Source organism: Camelus ferus, chromosome 16 (genome assembly GCF_009834535.1).
Source record: "Camelus ferus isolate YT-003-E chromosome 16, BCGSAC_Cfer_1.0, whole genome shotgun sequence".
Lineage (NCBI taxonomy): Eukaryota > Metazoa > Chordata > Mammalia > Artiodactyla > Camelidae > Camelus > Camelus ferus.
In genome coordinates, this window is record NC_045711.1 from 41,465,328 (window position 1) to 41,484,259 (window position 18,932).

The 18,932-nt window shown below is 47.1% G+C and overlaps 1 long non-coding RNA gene across 1 annotated transcript; it reads right to left on the reverse strand.

Moving 5' to 3' along the window:
* Positions 1-6,715: 6,715 nt before the first annotated feature.
* LOC116669223 lies at positions 6,716-16,424 on the reverse strand. Its single transcript, XR_004326565.1, has 3 exons — positions 16,237-16,424; positions 7,563-7,692; positions 6,716-7,273 (listed from the first exon to the last, which is right to left on the reverse strand). It is a non-coding gene; the product is annotated as an uncharacterized LOC116669223 (long non-coding RNA).
* Between the last annotated feature and the right edge of the window lie 2,508 nt (positions 16,425-18,932).

An 18,932-nucleotide genomic window follows, 5' to 3' on the forward strand; every position in this document is an offset into this window, starting at 1 on the left:
TTGAATAACTATGTTACAATGGTTTGTATGTCATTTATTTTATGCATTTAAAAATATTATTCTAAGAAGGAGTCCACAAAATTTACTTGACTGCCAAAGGGATCCTGGAACCCAAAAAAAATTTTTTTAAAGGTTAAGAATCCCTGATGAGGAGGAAGTGAGGCCATCTGCACCCATCTCTCCAGTGTTTCTCTTAAGAAGCATCATATTTCATTGGCCAGAAATGGGTCACATGACATCATTGAACCAATCATTGTGAAGGTACATGGAATTATCCTTCCATCAATCAGGTCCACCCCTTGGCAGGGGCTGTGGCCAGCTTTCCCTGAAGCATGGGGCTACTTGGGGCAGAGTGCATATCTGAACAAATTTGGGCTTTGTTAGGAAAGAGGAATGGGGAGAATGGATGCTGGGTAGGAAGTCCCTCAGATGCTATGAGTCTGGAGTTGCTCAGGGATCTACATTGCTTTCTGCCACATATGAGAGGGATAAGACTAAGATGAAAAGAATAGCATGCTTTTATGTGAACCCTTAGCGAGAGTAGGGGGGCAAGATGGGCTTTTTACCTTATGAGAAAGTTTTCCAGAGGAAGGTATGCATGAATCTTGGAGAATAATAAATAAGGCTTAGCCAGGAGAAAGATGGAAAATTGTTCCAGAATATGGAAATAGTATTTGCAAAGGCTGGAGACATGAGACAGTATGTTGTGTACTGGGAACTACAAGTAGTTTAATATTTGGAAGGAGAAGGAGTGGCAAGAAAAGCTGGGGATGTGGGTGGCCTGGGGCACCGATATGAAGGACATTGGGTACCAAGGTTGCGGTTGGAATTCTCTCTTATGAACATAGGTTGTTTCTGAAGGATTTTAAGCAGAGCAGTGACATGATCCTATTTTATTTTTCCGAAAGCTCATTCTGGCTATAATCTGGAGAATAGATAGAAGGGAGCAAGACTAGAGGAAGGGAGACCACTTAGGAGCCTGTTAAACCAGAGGAAAGATGATGGTCTAAACAAAGGTGGTTGTGGTGGGGCTGGAAAAGAAAGCACGGCCCCGACAGGACGTAGGGGACTGGTTGCCTGTGGCATGAGTATAGTGGGGAGGGAAATGGACAAGACCCAGATGATCTCCCTGTTTGTGACTTTATTCAGTGGTGAATGGGGGAACCATTCACTGAATAGGAAACAGGAGGAAATGTAGTCAGGGGCGAGGAGAGTTCAGATGAGATCATAGCTTCTGAATTGGACAGATGGTGATATAATTTTGGCTCCTTTTGGCATTCCCATTTCTTGAACTTTCCCTGAAAGCTCAAAACCTCCACACTTTTCAATGAGAGCTATGAGGCTGGGTCTGAGGGCTCCAAGATCTCTGTGGAAATAGGAAGACGTGATTGAAGAAGAGATGACACCCTGTGATTTAATTTTGGGTCCACTGCTCCAAAGACTCACTGAAACAATACAGCCACCAATTCTGCCTCCGAGCATACCAGGAAATGGAAGCTTTGCAGGAAAACCAAGTTGTATTATAATTACAGGCTTTTAAATAAGTATCATGGGTGATATTTAGCACCAAACAATGAGGTGTTGAAGACCTTATTACTTTTTGTCCTGTTCATAGAGTAAAATCAGACTCAGCAGAATTCAGGGGCTTTTTAAATAGATTTGGAGAGTGACTCTGAGCCAAGGTGCCGCCACTTTACAGAGTAAATTATCAAGGCAATAGGAGGCTGGAACTTCAGCCTGGGGAAATGGTTAATTGCTTTGCCCTTTAGTTATTGTTTTGGTCTCGTGCTTACTGTAGAGTGTAGCATTCCAAGAGAGGGACTATAAATTTCATGGCAGGGGGCACCTACATGGGGGTGGGGTCCAGGCCGGAAAGGCAAGCAGGTTAATTAGCAAGCGTGGGAGATAGGCACATTTTTTAAGGCAGTGCTGTCTAATAGAACGCTTCCATATTGGTTTCTTTCTATGTTCTCAACTCCCTTCCTCGACTCACACATACACTGGTGCACCCAACAGCAAAGCATACACACGTGAGGACCCATTCGCCAGAGCCTTGGACCGGCCATTGTTTTAGATGCATGTATGTACACGGAGTCCTTAGACAATGACGTTAGTAATCCATATCCCTTAAAAAGAGGCTGCTTGCCTTGAAAAAGCAAATTTCAGGAAGAAGTAGACAACTGTATTGATTTCATACAGCCCGCACCTCCGCCTCACTCTGTTCTGGGACCCTTGTAGTTGTTACTATTTCTTGATCTCTTGTCCTGGGCTTTGAGCTGGACAGAATGTACCTGTTATATGGGCCCTGTTCTTAGGAGCTGACAGGCAAGGGCTGGCAGTATTCACATGACTTTGGCTGCTGGGGCAGAGGTGGCGGTGGTGGCGGTTGCTGCTGCGGCGGCGGCGGCGGCTGCGGCGGGTGTTACCTGGTGGGTGGGGTGGTAGAGAGACAGGTGGGTTCTTTCGCACGCCGTGCTTTTGTGAAGGCGTTTTGTGCTTGGGAGCTGTTTGTGTCTTCGCTTGCAAGCTGTTGGATGCCTCTGTTCAAACAGAGGCCAATTCCCCAGCACGCGGCTCTGCTCAAGTACTGCCTCAGGAAGTGCTTCCCTGGTGGCCGGGCTTACCACCTGGGCTCTCTCTCTGGCAGGGAGAAGGCGTGGGGCCGGCAGGCCGGGGCTGTTCTGACAACGCTGGTACCAGGAGCCAGGGATGCAGAGGTGCCTGCGGGTAAGAGATCTAGTCAAGGGAAGACAGCTCTGGGCTGGCTCCAGAGTCCCAGGGTCAGAGAGACAGCCCCACCAGCAGTGGGAGTGTGAGCTCTGCTCCATGGGCCCAGACCTCATGCTGCTGGCCTCGTGAGCACTGCCTGTGGGGTGGGTGGTTGGTTATAGCTGGCAGGCTGGTGATCTGTAGCTCAACCTGGTCTGATCCAGACCAGGGTGGAGATGCCAGAACTGCGTTTCCCAAAGTCCTTTCCACTGGACATTGATTCCATAGAAGCTAAAAAAAAAAAAAAAAAAAAAAAAGAAAGCATTCTGGGATTATATAAATGGAAGAAACGCTGAGTTAAATAAAGGGAAATGAATCTTTTTTATTGAAAAACTGCTCAAACTTATAATTTGCTAGAGAGTGTAGTAAACCTTTAGGCAGGGATTAGACTATATGTTTCCCAGACCTATTTGACTGTGAAAATTGTTTGTGGTGTAGCATCACTTGGGGGAAGGTTTCCCTAGAACATGCTGTGGGAAACCCTGCCTGTGTTTTCCTCACATACTGAGTTTACGTGACCAGGCTGGGTGCTCAGATCCTGGTACCAGGATGGTGGATTTTGAATCCAGCAATTGGTGGGGCTACTCTACGCCTTTAACTTTGGTATTTCTTGCAGTATCAGTCAAGGAATATGTCAGAGAGAGTTCTCCAGGAAGCCAGACCTCTTGATATTAAAACAAGACTGAGGGTCCCAAGCTGCTTTGCTCAGAACTGCAAAAGTGACTTAAGGTAGTAAAGTGGGAGATGAAGCTAAGAGGTGCCTGCCAGTTGTAGTGGTGGATGGGACGCCAGTGGTAAACGATCTGAGCCTGAACTGCAGAGAGGGCAGGATTAGTGTGAACGAGGGTCTGCAGGGAAGATAAGGTCAACATCGCAGGGCTGAGTCAAAGGGGACAATATGGTGCAGTGGTAACAGACTGGGTTCTAGAGTTGGCTAGACCTCATCCAAATCCTGGCTCAGCTGTTCATTGGATGTGGAATACGGGAAAGTTTCTTAACCCGTCTGAGCCTGTTTCCGTATTTATAAAATGGGGTTAATAATAGTACTTACCTCCCAGGGTATTTGTGAAGAATAAATGAGATAATACCTATCAATCACTTAGCATATGACCAGCCACAAATCAGGAGCTCAATGAATGTCTTTTTTAAAAAGTTCTGATGCAGGAACAAATATGTCAGCTGACAGAAGGGACCAGTGAACAAACGTGCATTGTTATACACAGAAGGACTGGGACAGGGTGGGTGGGTGGATGGATGGATGGATGGAGTTACATTGGTGCATTCAGGATGGGTGAGTTGAAAGAAGGAGCGATACATACAGTTCGTTTTCTGCTTCTTCCACTTGGGCTGACCTGGCTTCAGCTTGGCTTTGCCATCACCGGTCAGTGTACCCACAGGAGAAAACCACCAACACATGCAGTCCACTCTAACCTGTGTCTTTTGGAGTCTAGAATCCCTTGACATGTCAGGGGGGTTGTGCAAACTGAGCTGGGGGCTGGAAGCAGGGTCCCTGTCACTGGAAGCCTGGCATCAGCTCATCAGAGGGGAAGAAAATGTCACTGGCACTTGGGGATGCCTGGAACCTAGTGACCCGAGCCACAAGGTCACCCATTCACCCTCTGGCTGTCCAGCCCCATCTCATGAGGTGACTCATATCCTAGTGGAGGGAGGAGGGGAGAGAATGAGCAGCTGCTTCTCCTCTAGGCCAGGCACCGGCAGTTTGGGGAAATGATCCGAGGGTTCAAGGTGAGGCCCGAATGTGGTGAAGCTCCTTGCGCCACATAAAGGGAAACAGGGGAGCAGCTGGCTTGTGAGTTATTAAGGCCGCACCCGATCTGATTCAAAGAGCATTGTCCTTGATGTCGAAAGGCTTCTCGGCCAGTCCCTGCCTGTTCTCTAAGGGGCGATAGGTGAGGTGAAGGGGGCTGGCAGGCCTGTTTAGGATGGTCTCCAGAGTGGCAGGCCCTGGAAGGGGTTCTTTCTGGGTTGGAGGATGTGGGTCAGGCCGTGCTTAAGTCAAACCAGAAATAGCATCAATAGTCAACTTACTGTGTCATGAGCCTTTCCACATACTAACTCGCTGACTCCTCACAGCCCTACGTGGTAGTCTTTCTCATTAGCCTCACTTTGCACATGGGGAAACTGAGCTAAGGATAGTTGAATCACTTGCTAGAGGTCATATTAGTATTAAGAGCCAGCTTTATGAACCCAAACTATAGCCCCAGAACTTAGGTGCTGAACCACTGTGCTCTCCTGGGATTTAGCAGAAATGGAATTCAGCAATGGGCCAGGTGGGATACACAAGGAAAGAGTATATATGCTCCTCGTTTGGCTTGCTCTGATCTCTGGGAGGCAGAGTCGGGGTAGGCAGCTGGCTCAGGAAAGATTTCAGGCCAGAACTGAATATCTGAAGTTCAATTGTCTCACAGACAGAAGCAAAGAACCACCGAAGCGGCTCAGATACATTTTATTATAAGCTGCTTTTGGTCTTTGCCAGTGTTTACCACCCCAGCTTCATGCCTGATATTTGGGTGGTGGAGGTGGGGTCATCTCCTGGCCCTGCACCTGGTCTCAGGGGCTTCAGGGGCAAGAAGATTCTAATTCCTGGGAAGGAGAAGAGCATTGTCTTTAAAGCTATACAGCCTAGGCAGGGCTTGACCCAGCTCTAAATCACAGTCACTGTGTGACTTTGGGAAAGTGATTAACCTCTCTGAGCCTCATCTCTAAAATAGGGATAATAATATATACTTCATGGTATTGTTTTTTTTTTTTAATGGAAATACAGCTGATTTACTACTCACAGCACTATTATGAGGATTGAATGAGACAAGGACTGTACATTATACAGTGCCTGGGCCATGGGGGGTGCTCAGTCAAAGTACCTCTTCGTGCTTGTTTTCTTCTCCCTCTTTCCTGAAAAAATATGGTTTCCTATGGTGGAAAAAAAAAAAAAAAACCAAACAAACAGCGAGAGAAGATCAGTGCAGCTGCAGGGCCTGCAGCCCTCCTCAAACACCTATGGCAAAGGAGAAAGTTATTTCTGATTCCAGTTGTGCTTGGAGAGGACGAGGGTGCAAAGAGCAGCCCGCTGGCCCTGCCTGGTTGCTTTTCTGTGGTTGCAGTTACCATGGCATGGAGTCTGCCCCAGGAACTGGCGCCAGAGATGTACACAGGCAGGATGGGGCTGGGGATGGGGCCTGAAGGGACAGGTGGGACCCGGGGCAGGGAGTTGCACCTTCAAGAGGGCTGAGACCAGAGGGGAGAGTCCGGAGGCCCTGACCAGAGAAGGAGGATGGGATGGTGACTCCCACCTCACAGGAAAGCCAGCCTGTCCCCAGGAGACCAGCCACAGTGGGGTCCTGAGCTTGGCCCACAGCTCCTTCCTCCCTTCTCTTGCCTTCCCTGGAGAAACAAACGAGGTGGACTGTCCTGTGGGATGTTCATCTTGCTCTCTGAGCCACCGGAGAAGTAAAGTCTGTATAGAGAAGGCAGGTGGAGTGCACTCATTCATGCATTCCACTAATATTTATTGAGCAGCTCTTTCTACCACATGTGTCTCAGGACATAGACTACTTATATAAGTGTCACTTCACAAACAGCACACTTATGATCACTGTGGTCTTCATCAATCACGGGAATGTTCTCTGGACATCAGTTTCTTCAGCTGTATAATGAGTAAGACACCTACCCGGTATATGGCAGGCACTCGGTAGATACTGTTCCTGTTTCTCCCTGCTTCTCCTCCTTTCCAAATGTCTGCTGAGGGAGGGAGGACCCGAGGCTGCCAGCACTCATCTACATGTGATTTTGTATAAATATGGGGTGTCTTTTGGGCTGAGGAGGTGGAAAAGCTGCCAGAGGCCCACTCTTGTCTTTACTTGCTCTGTTGACCACACCTGTTTCAGTTATCAATTGCTGCAAAATGAATCATCCCCCAAACAGTGGCTTAAAACAACAATCATTTTATTACTCTCTTTCATGGTTCTGTAGATTAACTGGACTTGACTAGGTGGTTCTCACTCAGGATCCCTTGGGCAACTGCGGTCAGATGGTAGTTGGAGCTGGAGTCATTTCAAAGCCTTCCTTACTCACATGATTGGCATTGATGCTGGCTGTTGGCTAGGATCTCAGGGGGGCTGTCACCCCTGTCAACACCTACGTGTTGCCTCTCCATGTGGCCTGGGCTTCCTCATAGCATGGCAGCTGGGTTCCAAGAGTGAGAGTTCCAAGAGAACCAGGTAGAAGCAAAAATATTACTTCTGCCATAGTCCCAAGTCTGCCTAGATTCAAATGGAGGGGATGTAGATGATACCTACCAATGGGAGAATGATCAATGTCACACAGTAAGAACACATAGGATGGGAGGTCTTGTTGCAGCCATCTTGGAAAATACATTCTGCCACGCTGCCCAACCAGGAAGGATTTTCAGAAGGAAGGCTTGTGGCTGGGCTCCCAGAGGTGAAGTTGCCGCTGTACCGAGAAGCACAGATTCCTTGAGAAGAAGCTTTGGATATAAGATCAGGGAATGGAGGTTCAGTCATTACCGAAGTAGTTCTTGAAACTCCAGGATTCCAGAATTGGATTAGATTTTCCCAAGGGCAATAGGGCGGAAAAATGGAAAAAGGGAGAAACAACAGAGCCTGGCTTTAGGAATTTGTTAGGTTTAGGAAAGAGCATCTAATATTTTCCTGGTGATGTTCTGATCTTCTTCCAGAAAACCTACTTAAACTACTTGAGGAGGGAACTCAGGTGACAGGGAATTACACTGGGGTCAGAGGTCAGTGGACACTTACCATGGCTCCAGATAAGGGGCCTTCTCCTGGCATCCCTATTGCACCCCCCAAGCAGATGGTTATTCCTCAGCATCAGGAGGTGATAGGCTAGTCTCCTCTCTGGTGTGCCTGGGACAAACACCCCCACCTCCTGCATAAACAGAAATAACCATGCATGTCCACGCCATTCTACCTATTCCTAAAAACTAAATAAGTGTGAGAGTGAGTTTGGAACTAATCTTTAAAAAAATAATTCTCCAGGCAGAAACAGAATGAAACTTATGGAAATATACATGATGACTCCCCATAGAAAATGAAAGAGGGAGCTCTCCCTGCTCTACCCCGCCTGTGAATGAGGCAGAGATGGATCTACTGAAATCAAATGTATAAATTATACATGGATGGGAACTGGCTCTGGCATAAGGTATCTGATAGGGTGCTGATGGAAATGAAAATGAGGCTTGAAAGATCAATTCTTCTTTTGAATCAGCTCCAGTCCTGCTGATGCCCCTGGGCCTGCCTGGCAGAAATACCCTGATTTATCAAATTAGAAAACACCCCATCCTCAAACCTTTGGGACACGCACCTTCAAAGTAATTGCTAGTGTTTTGGATGATATTTCTGTGCATCTCCAGAACAATAAAAAGACAGTAAAAGTTTGAAGGCCCATATTTTTTGCTGCCTGATGGATGATATAAATCAAACCCACCTCTTCAAAGGGATAGACAGGAAGTTTTACGGTGTGGCTGTTGCCTGCCAAGGGAAGAGGGGTAGGCCCACATCTGGGGACAAGTGTCACTTGCAGTCCAGCCATTGCTGTGTGACCCTCAGCCTGTCATTTAACCACTCTGGGCTTATTGCCCTTCCATCTGTCTACCCACTTGTTCACTCACCTATGCAATTAACTTTTTTAAAAAAATTAATTAATTAGTTTTTAATGGAGGTACTGGAGATTGAACCCAGGACCTCCTGCATGCTAAGCACGTACTCTGCTACTGAGCTATACACACTCCCCGCATTCAGTTAGCTTTATGAGCACCTGCTATGTGCCAGACTCTGGGCTATGCACATATCTGAGGCTCAATAAATATAATCAACACAAAGATGAATATAACAAGTGCCTGTTTTCAAGAAGTATCAGGTCAGAGAAACATAAACAGATAAACTGCAACACCACCTTGTTAGTGTGAAACCAAAGTGCTTTGATCAGAGGGTGTGGAGACGGTTAGGTTTGTAAAGGAATAGAGAGTGTTTTGCCCGACAAAGAGGATTATTCCCTGCTAATGATCATCTGACCAGAGCTTCACAATGTGCCCTCAGAGAATCTTTAAGATGACCTCTGCTGGGAAAGTAGAAGAGGAAATAAGCTTAGACTGCAGCGGGAGCTATTTAGGTGAAGTAAAACAGAACTTGACTGTGCATGTTGTAGACGGGTGAATAACTGGTTGGTGGGGCTCCACCAGGTCACAGACCTTCTATGTATCTCCAGGGCCTTGCATGGGGCCTGGCTCAAAAAAAAGTGCCTTTTCTCTTTAACAAATGAATGAACAAATGATCCATTACTTGGAGATATTTCAGGATAGAACAGATCCTGCTTTGCTTGTACAAGCAAGGTGGATACTTATCTGGCAGGGGAGAGATGTCGCCTTTCTCTGCCTGTGATGTTGTTATTTGTACCCATTTGAAGTGATGGCTCACTCTCTTTTTAAAATGTTATTCAGCAAAGCACATAAATCTTAATTGAACAACTCAGTGAATTTTTACATATGTCCACACCTGTGTAACCACCAGCAGATCAAGACAGATTGGATGCTCCCCTCAAGGCTCTTCCATGCTCTGCACAGGAAATCATTACCCTGCCATCTCTGCTAACCATTCATTCTGTAGTCTGTATACAGATTCTACAGAGTCTATCTCCATATTCCCACCCTGCATGAAAAGAAAAAAACTGAAAAGTACATTCATCTCCAATCTAGGAAAAAAATGAACAGATTGATGTTTTCCTCCTGACATTAGAAAACAGAGAATCACTAAATGCCAGCTCAGGCAGGGGTTTGGCACCAGTTGGTCAAGAGCTCCTCACCTTTTCAGTGGAACTCCTTCTCAACATCAATTTACCCCACAGACCCCACAGGAGAAGAGCTGTTGCCTTTTTAGTGTCTTTTGATTAAGAAAATAACAACCAGTGGTTACCGGGGACTGGGAGGGGGGGAAATCATGGGGAGATAGTGTTTAATGAGTAGAGTTTTCGTTTGGGAACATGAAAAAGTTCCAGAGATTGATGGAGGTGATGGTTGAACAGCCATGAGAATATACTTAATGCCACTGAGTTGTATAGTTACAAATGGTTAAGATGGTATATTTTGATACAAATATTATAACATATTATAACATATTATAAAATACATTACAATAAAAAATACCAAAGATGAAGTATCATTAAAAAGAGAAAATAATGACAATAAAAGCTAAAAATTTTTTACCACAATAAAAAGATGAAGTATCATTGAAAAAAAGAAAATAATGACCCAAATTCTCATGAATTCAATGACTGCTTTAAAATAAATTTTTATTTTATTAATAACCATTGATTCTATGTTCACTGGAAAAACAATAGCATCTATGAGCCAGAGAACTTTTCTTTTCCCCACCAACAGACAGCGTAGGGTACATACAAAGATTCCTAAACCCTAGCGATGCCCGCAAGACCTTTCCTCCTCCCAGTGTCTGAGACCCACAGATTGACATTAACTGTTCATTCCAGCACCCCTTGGTTGAAGACACTGTGGCTCAGAGAGGGAAGTGACTTGTCCAGGGTCACACAGCCTGTTTGGAGCTGAGCCAGGATAAGACCTCTGGGCTCAGGTCCCTGTAGCAGGTCCTCTGCTCTCTGCACCTCTGTTCTGCACCAGCTGAAGACCACATGTGCTTTTTTTTGGCGGTATATAACTAGTTTATCGAACGGACTCATCCCAGTGAGAGTTTCCATTTGTAATTGTGTTTCTCACATGTGCTCTTCTGAGCCTCCGTCTTCTGTCTCCTGCAAATACTTAACGAGATGCGATTACCAGCTTGGCGACTCCTCGCTTGCCTGTCCTATCAAGACAGGAAGTAGGATGTACAGCCAAGAGATGGGGCCCCTGATTCCTTTGTAATTTGACCCTGAAGCTCAGGGGAGGAGTGGGGGCGGGTACAGGCTCATTCTTATCATCAAGGCTGTGTTATGGCTCCTGTTAACAGAGACAGATGCACCTGGTGGCATGATGTTCAAAGCCGGAGGCTGGGAGTCCAGTTTCAGAATAGAGGTGCTGTCAGAGGCGAGAGTGGGTGCCTTGGCTATTTTGGCGAGAGCTGACACGAAGGAATTCTTCTCTCGCACAAGCTGTGCAGAGCATTTTGTATTGTGGGCTGACCTGCCTCCGCCTTTCCCTTTCCTAGGCTTGGTGGCTGCTGCTGCTCCCCAGCCCCCTCCCCAACACTGCTAACGACATCCATCCAATTAATTCAGCATAATTTGGTTCATTACAAGCCCTTAGATTGGTAACAGTGTTTTCTCGGAGTGCAGCCTTCCTGGACTTTCTCAAAGGGACAACAGGGCTCTGAGTCTGGGAGGGGAGAGAGGGCAGAGTCCTGCTTTATCTGCCCAGTTGTGTACCAAGGAACAGGTGGGTGCCTGAGACAGGCGGCGGGGCTGAGCTCACACCAACAAAACACATCCTTCCCGGAGCCCCCACAGCCCTGGCTAAAAATATGATTGAAAATGGGGATGTGGCAAGACACCCCAGCAGGAACATCAGGCCACCCTCGGGGCCTGCCAATCGGCGCCATCCTTGTGGGGCTAGAGATGTCAGTTCTGTGCTGAGTGGGCCCGACTTGATGACTGTGGGAGTTCCTGCAGGGGCCTGTGGGAAAGGAGGCCCAGGCTGTGGCCGAGACCCAGCAAAGCTAAGCAGACAGCCGGCAGGGTCTCCTTTAGGGTCTGATCTTCAGTAGGGAGGAAATGCTTAAGAGAGCTAGGACCTGCCCAAATGGGATGGGTGGGGCTGTGGAAAGAGCACTGGGCCGTGGGGGCAGGCTCTGGCGAAGGACCAGGAGCAGTTTCTGGATCGGGCAGGTCAGGACTAGACTCAGAGCTATACCTTCCTTACCCATGTGTGATGGTGGCCTCCTCGATTTTTCTTGTCTCTGATTAGGAGCAAGGTAATGATACCTCATTCACCAGCTGGTGAGAACGAAATGGGGTGATGGGAGGTCTTTGATGTGATGGTCAAGGGAGGAGGCTCAGCAGCCAGACTGCCTGGGTTGCAGTCCTGCTGTCACCACCTTGTGACTTTGGGCAAGTCACTTCCCCTCTCTAAGCTTCGGTTTCCTCATCTGTGAAATGCAGATTATGGTACTATCTGCTCAGAGGAGTGCTGTGAGGGTGAAATGCAGTGAGCACTTGGAAGAGTCCTGGTGCACCACATATGTGAGCTGTTATTAACTTTTATTAATAATGTATATAGAGGACCCGGCGCCCTGCCTGGGAGGAACATCATGTAGGCTCTGAAACTGTTTATCCCGTCCCTCTCCCTGATGACTTAAATTCCTTGTTTTTAAACAGATCTCTTACCTCTCAGAGGGTTTCTTTAAGGCTCCTCCAGGAAACCTGTCCTAAGCACTCTCCTCCCACCCCAAGAGGAAGTGATTTTCCCCCTGTGCCCCCTGCAAGGATGCAGATTTCCATCCGGACCCTTAATCGCATGGGTGTTGGTGGTTATTCTCCCCTCGGGAGCGGGGACTGAAGGACTGTGGCACCCCTGTGCCCCTGCACCTCACCTAGAGCCTGGCATACAGGAGGCACTTGGTGGGGGGGGGGCTTCAAGATGAGCTGGTGTGGGCTGGAGGGCCATGTTAGCTGGGTCAGGGGGAGGACACACGTCAGGATGAACAAGAAGCTACCCATGTCAGTGAGTAGCCGCTCTCTGCGTGGGGAGCAGTAGGGCTTATGCCCACAGAGGCCCCGAAGTTCCCAGACACTGGATTCTCCTGAAACCCTCGGGACCCAGCAGAAGAAAGGATTGCGCTGGAATAGAGGGAGAAATTATAGACGACTACCCTCCCGTTCCTGCTCATCCTCTCACCCTTGGTTAATCACCAAGTCTGCAATGTTAAAATCTCCCGGGAAGCTGTTAAAAATTCGGAATGCCCAGGCCTCACCCCAGACCAATTAAATCAGAAATCCCTTGGGGTGGGACCCAGGCGTGTGTATTTTCTCATCAAGTCCCCAGGTAATTCCAGTGTGCCGCCAAGGTTAAAAATAATCAGATCGGCTAGGCAATGACAGTGTTTCAGAGTCTCAGGAACTGCAGGATTGAATGTGTCTCAGCAGTCGCATCAGTGCAGGTTTCCAGTGTTGCTGTCTCACAGGGGAGATGCAGAGAATCACTGATACTTACTGGGCAGCCAGCCACTTCTCACAAAGCCCCCAGCTGGGTCTGAAGGGAATACACCAATAGCCCACAGCAAGGATCATAAAAAACATTTATTAAGTGCCTATTGTGTCCCAGGCACTTAATAACATTTACTAATCCTCACAAAAATTCAGAAATGTTTTATCCCCATTTTAGAGACGAAGGCTATATTGATGCTGTCAACACCCTTTCATTTTCACCTTCATATAACCAAGGTTTTGAGTTTTTGTTTGTTTGGTTTTTCTACTCAAGAGATCTCAGCTTCAACCCAACACCAGGGCAAGGGAGCATAGAATAAGCCGGAAACATCTTCAACCAAAAGTGGACAGAGATGTGGTGGATAAACACCCCAGTGTTTTCACATCCTGGCGGGGACAGCTCTGGGATGTATTCTCTACCAGTAACTCAAACTTTCCTGTGTATCAGATCACCTGGGGAATATAAAAATTTTTTTGATGCCCAGGCCACATCGCAGACCAATTAAATCCACATCTCTACTGGGGGAGGGGACTCAGGCATATGTATTTTTTAGAGCTCCCAGGTGATTGCAATATTCAGCCAAGTTGTGAATCTCTAGTTTGCATGTTTCCCAAAGCTGTCCAGCAGGACCAAACTCCAATGCCCAGTGTGGTAACCTGCTTAACAATGCACCCTATCTGGGGTTCCTTCCTTTCCCTGCCTCACTTCCCCATTTGTCTCCTGGAACTTCCTGGCATTGCCTCCCAATACACTTCTTATATTGAATCTTGGTTTTAGGATCTGCTTCTGTGGGGCTCAAAGGAAGCTGAGACCTGGAAAGGTTAAGTGTCTTGCCAAAAGCCTCACAGCCAGGACACGGCAGAGGTAACATTTAAATTCTTGCTATCCACAGACTTTGCAGTGTGATAGATAAGACAGGTATTCATAAAACTACAATATAAGACAAAAGGATGTGAAAGATCAAATAGATCTTCAAACAAAGGCCAGTGGAACATTAAAAAAAAATCCAGCCCAGCAATTAAAGGTGATTGGGAGTTAGGAAAGGCTACACAGAGTTGAATCACTGATGCTAGGCAAAGGAGAGGGATTTCTGGAAGTGGAATGTGGGGCAAGGTCATTGCCATTGTTGGACCAATATGAGCAGAGGCCCAGAGACAGAGCCCAGGGCAGATCTGGATGAGTGAGTGATCAGCAGGGATGAGATGTTTCGTAGGGCTGGAGGAGGTGTGGGGTTGGCTTAGGCAGTCCCTGAAGATCAGGCAGTTCCTCTGGTCTCCCAGTCCCCAAGGTCTTTCTTTAGCCTCCCACTATGGATCTCCTTCTAAGACATGGTTGGGCAAGAGTCTTTGGTCTGTAATCTTTTCCTAGTCTGGGAAGGCAAGGGGCCAACCCAAGTCATATTTGGGAACATAAGTGGGAAGAGAGGAAAGAGGTCCAGCGATGCCAAGTCCTAATGGTGAACCTTATGAAGACAGCCATCCCACAGGCCCAGAGTGCCAGGGGTTGGGGATCCATCTGATCCCAACCTCCTCTGCCCTCTCACCACCCATCTCTGTGCAGCTTACAGCACTAGCCTTCTCATGGTCCACAAGGCCAAGCCTGCTCCTGCTGCAGGGCCTTTGCCTCTGCTGTTCCCTCTGCCTTGAGAGCTCATGCTTCAGATCCCAGAACAGTCCCTTTTCCACATCACTCAGAACTCAGCTCAAATGTTACTTCCTTGGAGAGACCCCCCCAATCCCAAGCTATCATCCCCCTCCTTTTCTCCCTTCCCACAAGTCTCTCTCACATCACCTCATTTTATTTTCTTTACTGCACACAATGCATCAGAAATTCATCTTAGGTCTATTTCTGTCTCCATCCTTACCCCCTCAGTCTCCCCTCTCGGGCTGCAGGAGAGTAGGTAGGGCCATCTCTGTCGTGGGCGCGTCTGTCCCCTCCACTCTTGGAACAGTGAATGACTGAGCCAGGCAGGCTCAGGGAGCCATGCAGTGGGGCCTGGTGACAGGAAGGACCCTCGGTGAGTTTCAGGGGGTTGGAGGGAGCTGTCTTTGCTCTTCTACTTGCGTTTGTGATGTTGGGCTGTTCGCAGGCAGCCCGGCTGATCTGAATGAGCAGTTCCTAATGATGGTCAATCAATCAATATAGATAGAGGAGTGAAATCAGGTTAAGACCCAGCTCACCTGGGTTGGTGTCAAGCCATAAATGGCTTCCTAGCAACTCGAGGTCAAGGGCACAACTCCCACCCCCCCATCCCCCACTGCCTACAGGGGCCCCTCCCCGCTGTCTGGGAAGCCCACTTAGACCACAGGCCGTTGCTCTAGGCCGTTGCTCTTCTTCTGCTCTGCTCTCCTCTCATCCCACACATCAGAATGCCCTTTCCTTCTGCATTTGATTTCTGTGCCGGAGGTCTGAGGTGGTCACGCACATGCTGACATTTAAAGACTCAGCCGAGAAATCAATCAGTGTTGTCTGTCCTTCAGCACCTCGGGAACCTGTGCGGCTGAGCCAGGTCTCATCTGGCTCACACCCCATCGATTTGTAATGGGATCTGTGGGCTGCTGAAGTTACACGTGGACCAGCTTTGAGAAAAACGGGAGGCAGTGCTGCTGAGTGGTCAGGAGCCTTGGCAACCAGACTCCCTGCCCAGATTTGAAATGCAGCCTCTGTCATTTGCTGGCTGTGTGACCTGGACCACTTGCTCAACCTCTCTGAGTCTCAGTAAAGGGAGTCGACTGGAGTATCTATACTGTAGGACTGCAGTGATGTCAGAATGAATTAATAAATGTAAACCATGGAGAGGGGAGGGTAGAGCTCAGCAGTAGAGTGTGTGCTTAGCATGCACGAGGTCCTGGGTTCAATCCCCAGTACCTCAGTTAGTAAATAAATTAAATAAATAAACCTAATTAACTCCCCCCCAAAATAAAAAAATAGTTTAAAAAATGTAAAACATGGAGAATTATATAGTGCTTTATAAATGTTAGTTATTGTTATGTTTAGACTGGGAGTAGAAATAGACCCACCTCCCAAGATTGTTATGAGGATGAAATGAAATAATTCATACAGAATTTACTTAGCATGTTGTAAACCCTCAATAGATGTTAGTTCTGTCTCCACAATTTAAGGAGACACAGTCTGGTGCATATAAGCCAAGGAGCCTTTGAAATAATGATAATCATTAGAGGTAAAGGGGGTTTTATTTATGAATTCACACACTACCCAAGTTTTTAGGAAGATGGCTCTCAAGCAGAGCAAGGTAAACTTACCACAAGGCTGCCCGGGATCCAGGCAGTGGGAAGCTGCTTTGTCCTAAGGAGTTTGTCCAGGCTGCGGTGAGATGGGAGGCCATCTGGGCTGGGGGGTCACGGGTCCCCATGTGACTCCCCGAGCCTGATTAGTGAGCCGTGGGAGGTAGAAATCCACCCCCAAGGAGCTCTGGGCTCCTGCTTGCAGATACAATGTCCTTTTTATATCCACCCTGTGTCTGGGCCAGGACCTGATCATATGCCTGCTTGGATTGAGGGCAAAGGGGAGAGAGGGCCGGGAGGGAGAGGATTAACAATTACCCAAGTCCCATAAACATGACCCGAGACAGCCCTTAGGACTGGAATGTGACAAAAGAAAAGTGCCTGGAGAGATGCTGCGTCTGCAGGAGGGAGAGGGACACAGCCTTAACAGGGCTCTGGGCTGCTATGAGTTTTACATACATTCACTACGCATGAAAAACCCTGCAAGGATGGAGCAGAAGTGATGTGTCTGAGGTCTGAGGTCACATGGCTAATGAACGGAAGAGCTGGGATTTGCAACTAGGTTTGTGGATTCCAGAGCCTGTTTCCCTCACTGATTGTGCAGGTCAGGACCTTGATGGGGCAGAGACAAAACAGAAATCTGCCAGGGTTACCTAACATTCTGTGAGAAGAGGGTCCACTATGCTGCGGAGATGCCAACATTCAGGTCACTGGAGAGCAGAGTTCTGTTTGGGTCTAGGTGAGTGCGGTCCTAGTTTTGTGGACAATGCCTCCAAAGCTCTATTCCCTTGACTTGCATCCTGTGCTCATCTTCAGGTTATAATTTAGTTCCCGGGGATCTTGCTGGCAGGAAGAGGTGTCCTGGATGCAGACATGTCCCTCTTCCTAGCAAGGACTTCCCATAATGACTGACAGGTTTTGGACCGTGTGGCCGTGTGGAGTTGAGGAAACAGTAAGGATTTTAAAGTCAGACTGTTTCCCCCACTCATTAATCCATAAGTTGCTTAACCTCTTTAAGCTTCAGTTTCCTTCCTTATCTGTAAAATAGTGTTTAATAAGATCTACCCTGAGGAGACATTGTCAGAAATGCCTAACCCAGTACCTGGCCCACAGTAGGGGCTCAATGATTGGTAGGTCATTTTGAAACATATCAATGTTCTGATTTGTCCATCAATCTTTCGTGAGTTGGTAGAGTTGGTCTCTCAGCTGTTGTGTAGCAACAGAGTCAAGGTGAGAATTCCAGTGGGTTCTAGAGACCTAGACTCCATGGTGCTAACTCTTGAGGAAAACCAACAGGCAGGGCCAGGCTTGGTCTTGACGAAGTTTGGGCCTCGCAGACCACAGTGGTCAGGGTCTTTGGGAGCCCGATCACTGGAGGAGCAGGAGGTGGTCTGAGCATATGAGTATCTGGGGAGGAGAACTGAGGGAGTTTATGAGCCCCCAGCTCCGACCCCAGGAGGCCAACCAAGACAAAGGCAGGAGGCCTGGGGACACAGGAATGGCAGGGAAGCCACAGGCTGGGTCAGCCCCATCCCCCCCAACCACCTGCATCTTCACAGCCCCTGGGGAGCTTGGTGAAAAACAGATTCCTAGGCCCATCCTTGGAAATCTTGATTGAGTGGATCTGGGTTGGGGCTCATGAAATTGTATTTTTAAAACATTCTTCACTGCAGAACAGTGTGTATAGTGTGCTACTATTTTGTATATCTCTCAAAGGATACACAAAAACCTCTAGTAACTGCCTCTGGGGAGAACTGAAGGTCAGGTGTGGAAGAGAGACCTATTCCCATCTATGGGATGGGAATTCTCTTTATACTGTGCCTGTATTAAAATAATTACATTAATTAATACAATTTTAAAAATAGCATATTGAGGTGAAATTCACATAACATAAAATTAACCGCTTTGAAATGAACAATTTAGGGGAGCGGGTGGGTATAGCTCAGTGGTAGGGTGTATGCTTAGCATGCACCAGGTCCTGGGTTCAATCCATTAAAAAACTTAAAATAAAAAAAGATGAAGTGAACAATTCATTGGCATTTAGTACATTCACAGTGTTGTGCAACCAGTGACTCTATCCAAAACATTTCCATTATGCCAAAGTAAAACCCCTGAGCAGTTTCTCCCCATTACCTCCTCCCCGCAACCCCAGGCAACCACCAATCCTCATTCTGTCACCATAGGTTTGCTTATTCTGGATATTGCATTTCATTTTATATGACTTCATATAAATGGAATCATACATTATGTTGTCTTTTGTGTCTGGCTTCTTAGTATAATGTTTCTGAGGTTCATCCACATTGTAGCATGTATCAGTACATCTCTTTTTTATGGCTAAATAATATTCTGCTGTATGGATATACCAAATTCATTTATCCATTCATCTGATGATGGATGTTTGAGCGGCTTCCACCTTTTGGCTATTGTGAATAATGCTGCTATGAACACGCACGTATATGCACTTATCTGAGTATCCGTCTTCAGTTCTATTGAGTACATAAGGAGTGGAATTGCTGAGTCATATGGTCATTCTACATTTAACTTCTGAGGAACCAAACTGTTTTCCACAGGAACTAAAACATTTTACATTCCAATTAATACAGTTATAAAGGTTTCAAAGGTATTGGGTGCAAAAGAACGAAGTAAATTATTTTTTAAATTTTTGTTGTTGTTTTTCAGAGGCAGGGAAAGGTAATTTGGTTATTTATTTATTT